Raw genomic sequence first — 7,075 nt, forward strand, 5'->3', positions numbered from 1 at the left:
TAAAAGGACAAACAGTCCGAAAGGTATAGAAGACCTGTATGCATGTCAATCAAGGTATCCAAGCAATGTGCAGCATATAAGTGCAACAAACACAAACACAAACAATAAATGCATCATGCATATGATGCCAATGTCATGGTCACCCCTGACGCCAGTCAGCCAACTCACAACATAAGTGGGACCGAGTGGGTGTGACAACCGTGCACTCTGCAACACTACTCCTGATGAGTGATCGAGTGGATGAGATGCTGTCGGAGTACACACGTACTCCTACCCCAAATCATAAATGGGGGAGCGCAATGCTCTCATCTCCCGGTACGCTATGACGGGGAGGAATCTCTAACGTGCTACACGCTGCGTCACACTACCCATGAGCGGATCAACGGAGCACCGGAAGAGTCAAACTGACGTGCTACCACGCTGTGTCACGCTACCCATGAGCGTCACAACGGAGCACCGAACAGTGATGAAACTGGCAAAGTGCTCGACAATAAAGGAGCAATCAATCACTCAGCATGCAATCATGCGAATGGTGCATGTCACTAAACATGGTAATATACTAAACCAATCTCTGGATATATCATAATGTGCACCAAAGCGAATGAATCATATCAAGGTATCTGATCCTATAAGGTATCAAACCTAGGTCCTGACATGGTAAAATATGGTTATATCACTACCCATGAGCATGTGGAATCAGGTACATATCCATACAAGATGTAAACAAACAATCAATCAACAGGTAGCATGTATTGGGCAGTGATTAACCGAAACAAGTAAGAAACACAATTAATGCATCTTGTTAATTTAATTACTAAGCATATCAAAGACAATAAGTCAAAAGTACCCGCCTCCAATCGAAAAGGATCGTATCCAAAACAGATCCCCCGTCAAGACACCGTCTCGAATCAATATCCTGTAATAAATCGTACAGTTTGGCTAAGTTTAATTATAACTAAAATAGCTAAACCAATCTATTTTCTTCAGGAACCCCAATTGAATTTAACTAAAAATCAATTAGGATTAGTTCCATTAACCCTAACCATTCTACTATTCGATTTCATTAAAACCTACACATGAATCTAACTCTCTACTTCTTACCTCAATTTTTCTTCAGCCGTTCTGTAATGGCAACAGAACCAATCAGTAATGAGATGACTAGAATTGAGGAAACCCCAATCTGCAAACCCGGTCAGAACCAATCAACAACAGCACTGATGTTTCAAACCACAATAGAAACCCTAGGGAGGAAAAGGGAGAACCTCGGGTCAGCAATGAAAACCAGGGCACAATGAACAACAAATCAGAATGGTAGCGCCAAGGAGATGGGTGTCGCGGCTGAGGCTAGGGCACCGACGAAGGCAACGCTGAGTGAGTCTAGGGCTCGGGTGCCAGCACAGAGAAACGGCCGATGATGGCTCTCACAGCGTCGGCATCGGGCAGAGGAGAGGGGCACGAAGCAAGGAGTCGGCTAGGAAAAATCTCGATGGCTGGCAACCGGAGATCGGCAAAGACCCATCTAGGGCTTGCTTCTTCCGTGCAGAGGGCGACTCCGAGAAAGAGAGACAAAGCCGGCGGTGGTGCTCGGGTGGAGAAGGCGCAGAGAGGAGAGGGGTTCGGCTCTTAATCAAACGCCGGCGAGGAAGAAACTGCCGGGCCGGCGGTTAGGGCCGGCGTCGGGCGCGAGAGAAGAAGAGAAACGCGGTGAGGGCTGCGGGTTTTGGCGAGGAAGAGAAATAAGGAAAATGAAATAAGAAAAAAGTAAAAAGAAATTTATAAAAGAAACAATTCCTCGCTTAAATAGGTAGCCTAAATAGGCTTTTCCGGGTCCCGTTTTTATCCCCGTGAACTTATCCGTACGAGCTCCGAAAAATTCCCGAAAAATTTCCAAAAATTCTGGAAAATTCCCTTAATCATATTCGCCTATTTCTGATATTTTACATTCTCCCCCACTTATAAAAATTTGGTCCCCAAATTTCGTTATCTACCATCAGCATGTACTAGCAACAGATATAGAGCATAAATGCTGAACGGTAAATAAATCACATACCTCAAGTGAAAAGATGGGGATATCGAGCTCGGATAGTGTCCTCGAGCTCCCAAGTAGCCTCCTCGTCCGAATGATGCTGCCATCCGACTTTAACCAGCCGGATGGTCTTGTTCCGCAACTGACGCTCCTTCCGGTCGAGAATCCGTACTGGAACCTCCTCATAGGTAATGTCAGGCTGAACTGGAACTGGGATATCTGCCAGCACATGCGTCGGATCGGGTACATATCTCCTCAGCATCGATACGTGGAATACATCGTGAACGCCTGACAGGGACGGTGGTAGTGCCAGTCGGTAAGCTACTACTCCGATCCTCTCCAATATCTCGAAAGGACCAATATACCGCGGAGCTAACTTACCCCTGAGGCCAAATCTCTTCACCCCTTTCGTGGGTGAAACTCGTAGAAATACATGGTCGCCAACAGAGAACTCTAGTGGTCTGCGTCTCCGATCTGCATAACTCTTCTGGCGGTCCTGTGCCTCTGACATCCTCCGTCTGATAGTACGGACTAACTCTGCGTCCTGCTGAGCTCTCTGAGGTCCCAACAGCTGGGCCTCTCCAACCTCATCCCAAAGGACGGGTGTCCGACAAGGTCTACCATACAACGCCTCAAACGGTGCCATCTGGATAGCCGAATGGAAGCTGTTGTTGTAGGCAAACTCTACCAACGGCAGATGGTCCTCCCAACTGCCTCCGAAATCCATAACACATGATCTCAGTAGGTCCTCTAAAGTCTGAATGGTCCGCTCTGACTGTCCATCGAAACGGAGCTGTGTGCCCAAGGCCTGCTGCAGACTCTGCCAGAAACGAGACGTGAACCGTGGATCTCTATCCGAAATGATACTCAATGGAACACCATGTAGTCTGATAATCTCTCGGCAATACAAATCTGCCAATCGACCAAGGGAATCAGTCCTCCGAATCGCTAAGAAATGCGCTGATTTGGTTAATCGATCAACGATTACCCAAATCGCGTCATGGCCTCGTCGTGTCCTCGGCAACCCTTCCACAAAGTCCATGGTAATGTGATCCCACTTCCACTCAGGAATAGGAATCCGCTGAAGTAATCCTGCAGGTCTCTGGTGTTCAGCCTTCACCTGCTGACAGACAAGACATCTAGCTACGAAATCCGCGATGTCTTTCTTCATGCCGTTCCACCAGTAGGAACGCCTCAAGTCTCGATACATACGGGTTCCGCCTGGATGGATCGCAAACCGAGAACGATGTGCCTCCTGTAGTAGCTCCTGTAAGACCGGATGAGACTGAGGTACGCATAATCTGCTTCGGAAGTATATAACACCCTCCTCGTCTCGTGTGAACTCAGTCTGCTGCCCAGAAGTTATCTGACTGCTGATGAACTGCAAATGCTGATCACCAGCCTGTGCCTCTCGGATCCTCGTCCTGATCGACGACTGAGCAACCATGGTAACAAGAATACCCTGCTCTGTCGGTCCCTGCTCCTCAAGATCTAACTCCGAGAAACTCTGAATCAAATCCGTAACCGAAATCCGGTGGCAAGCTAAAGTCCCTCTGGACTTCCTGCTGAGTGCATCTGCAACCACATTAGCTTTCCCCGGGTGGTAGCTAATGGTACAATCGTAGTCCTTCAGGAACTCCATCCATCTCCTCTGTCGGAGATTAAGCTCCTTCTGAGTGAAAATGTATTTGAGACTCTTATGATCAGTGAGAATCTCAAATGTGATACCGTATAAATGATGACGCCAAAGCTTCAGAGCAAAGATGATGGCAGCTAACTCCAAGTCATGAACTGGGTAGTTCTTCTCATGCTCCTTCACCGACGAGAAGCATAAGAGACTACCTCGCATCGAACCCCAAACCTCAGAGACGCGGGTGTAAAGTACAACCATCATCTCCGGAAGGTAAAACCAAAATTGAGCCGACACTAATCTCGCTCTCGGAAGTCGGGTCTCGCAATCCTCGACCATACGAACTTCACGCCTTTCCGGGTAAGACGTGTCGGTGGCATAGCAATACGCGAGAAGCCCTCGACAAAGCGTCGGTAATATCCGCCAATCCTGCGGATCTCTGAATCGACTTGGTGCTCCCAACCGGTGACCTCGAACTTCGAGGATCAATGAAATACCGCTAGAAACCACGTGTCCCAGAAAACCAATCACACTTGCTGAACTTCGCGTACAGTTGATGTCGTCGAAGAATCTCCAAGATCGTGCGAAGATGCTGCATGCTCCTCCTCGGAACGAGAATAGACCAATATGTCATCAATGAAAACGATAATAAACTGATCCAGATACTCCAGAAAGATGCGGTTCATCAAATCCATAAACACCGCTGGAGCATTGGTAAGCCCAAATGGCATTACCAAAACTCATAATGACCGATCCGTACGGAAAGTCGCTTCGGATATCGAATCTCGACTCAATCGATGATATCCGGATCGCAGATCAATCTTAGAATACACCGATGTACCTGAGCTGATCAAACAAATCCTCAATCCGTGGTAATGGATATTTATTTCGACGGTCACCGCATTTGTGTAGTCAATACATAACCTCATGGTGCCGTCTTTCTTCTTGACAAATATAACTGGAGAACCCCATGGTGAAACACTAGGCCGAATAAATCCCCTATCAAAGCTCCTGGAGTTGAACCTTCACTCATTCAACTCTTTCGGTGCCATACGATACGGAGCTTTCGATGTCGGTCGGTTCGGGAATCACCAATAGCGAACTCCACCGCCTTCGAGGCAAACCCAGCTCCGAAATACATCCGGTACTCCGACAACAGAACGCGAGAGTGCGAACTACTATCGCCTCGATCGCTCAACGACAACTGAAAGCCAGAGGGTGATACAGCTGTCAATCGCCAAATAATCGAGATGCCGCCTCGATGCCGTGAAACTCCACGAGGTTGGTTCGAGGTGGAAGGTGACCACCCTCGTCTGACAATCAACGGTAGCATGATATACTGACAGCCAATCCATGCCAAGTATGATATCAAACTCGACCATCTTCAATACTAGAAGATCTACCGTAAGTATCATGTTGCCAAAGTCTAACAGGCAACCTCTGATCTCCTGGGTGACGTCTAAAGTATCACCGGACGGTAGGGAGACGGTCAATCGCTGCAGTCTAAAAGTAGGTAATCTACCAATCTCCCGCATAAAGGTACGGGATATAAAAGAGTGCGAACTACCAGTATCAATCAAAATATCAGCGGAGAATGCATAAATGGAAATCATACCGTGGAAAACAGATCCGTCGGCTCGCTGCGCATCCTCCCTGGTAATCGCATGAACACGTCCAGTCTCTGGCGGAGGAGGAGGTATGCCACTGAGGCGGTGCTGGATAATGAGCCAGAGAAGACTGAGAGGATGGTGACTGATACTGTGCAGCTGGTTGGGACTGAGTCTGATACTGCCCTTGAGTCGGATAATAAGGTCCTGGAGCAAAACTCTGGGGTGCTACAGAAGCACTGGAATACTCCTGTCCAAGCATGCCAAATGCTGCTGCAGAGGGAGCTGCTCCCTGCTGACGCTGTGAGGGTGTGAATCTCCGCCCTCCTCGTCGAGACACTGACTGACTAGACTGTCCCCTCTGCTATGACCCTCCGGAAGCCGTGTGCTGAGCCTTCAGCTGACAATCTTGGCTCTGGTGCCCAGGCAGTTTGCAATAAAAGTGCAGGCTGAAGTGATGTGGTCTCTGGAACCACATCGGAAACACTGTATATCGCTGGTGGACTGTTTCCGATCCTGCCGAGGAGACCGGAAACGTCCTGAGGAAGACTGTCCTGACTTCTGAGGCCTACGAGAAACCCCAGAAGAACTTTGACCTGATCGTCTGCGACTACTCTGATGCTGTCCTGTTGCCTGTGTCTGCTGGATCTGCCCTGACGTCTGACCCGTATGCTTCCTTTTCCTGTCCGGATATGCTGTCTGCCGAGCTAACTCTATCATCAAAGCTCGATTCAATGCATCAGAGTAAGATGTAATCCCTAATCCGGCAAGCTGTACATGCAGATAACCATCCAATCCCTGTATAAACTGCATCATGCGAATTCTGTCCTCCTAACTCCGGACAAAACCGAGCCAACCGGAGGAATTGATATACTCGGTCATCGAGCGATTATTCGCCTCAAACTCATAAAACTCGTTGAGCCATCCGATAAGACATGGAAAGAATCGGCTCAAAGCCTCTCAACACGGTCCACGTGACATCAGCGCCACCAATAATAGAACCGAGTAACCCACGTGCATTAGCTTCATCCCGTAAATGATAAGCAACCAGCTCTTCTCCCACTCGGAGCAAGCCATATAGAAGAAAGTCGCTCCATAGTCTCTATCCATGACAGAGCCATACTCGGATCGAGATCCCGCGGAAAAGAGTGAAACGAGTCTTCATCGACTCACCAAGGCCGGGAATCCTAGCTCGTGCGGCAATATCGATGATCCGTGTCGACGGAACTGCGAAACACCGAGCTCTTGGGCGATACTACTGTGGTACCGCTAAATAAACCGGAGGAGGAACTCCGTCAGATATACTGGAGCATAGGCCGCTGGTACCGCCTGGGGACAAAAGTGGTGGCAGCTGGAGGTACGGGAGGTAATGGTACGGATATGGTGCATTGCTGCTACTGTAGGCACTGGGGCACTGGTGTCGGGTACATTGTAGGTCCAGGTGGCGGTGGTGCCGAGTACGTCGTAGGCTGCTCTGGAGCAAATGTCGGGTACGCCAATGGTACACCTGATGGTACCGTAAATACGGTAGGAGTGGATACCGTCGGTGTGGCCAAAGTAGGTATCTCTACAGGAGCTATCGGGATTTGAGAGCCCGATGCTCCCGCTGCATCCTGAGTCTGTCCCTGACTGACAGGCTCACTAACAGTGGGCATCTCTGGCATATCCAGAGATCCCGTGGTCCTCGCACGTGGTCGTCCAGCACCACGTCTCGCAGCAATACGAGTAGATCGTCTCATATCTGTTAAATTAAATTACAGATATCAATACCAATATAACAAACATAAAATAACAACATACCTATTTGCCGTC

The sequence above is a fragment of the Zingiber officinale genome, chromosome 6B (assembly GCF_018446385.1).
Source record: "Zingiber officinale cultivar Zhangliang chromosome 6B, Zo_v1.1, whole genome shotgun sequence".
In the NCBI taxonomy this organism is placed as follows: domain Eukaryota; kingdom Viridiplantae; phylum Streptophyta; class Magnoliopsida; order Zingiberales; family Zingiberaceae; genus Zingiber; species Zingiber officinale.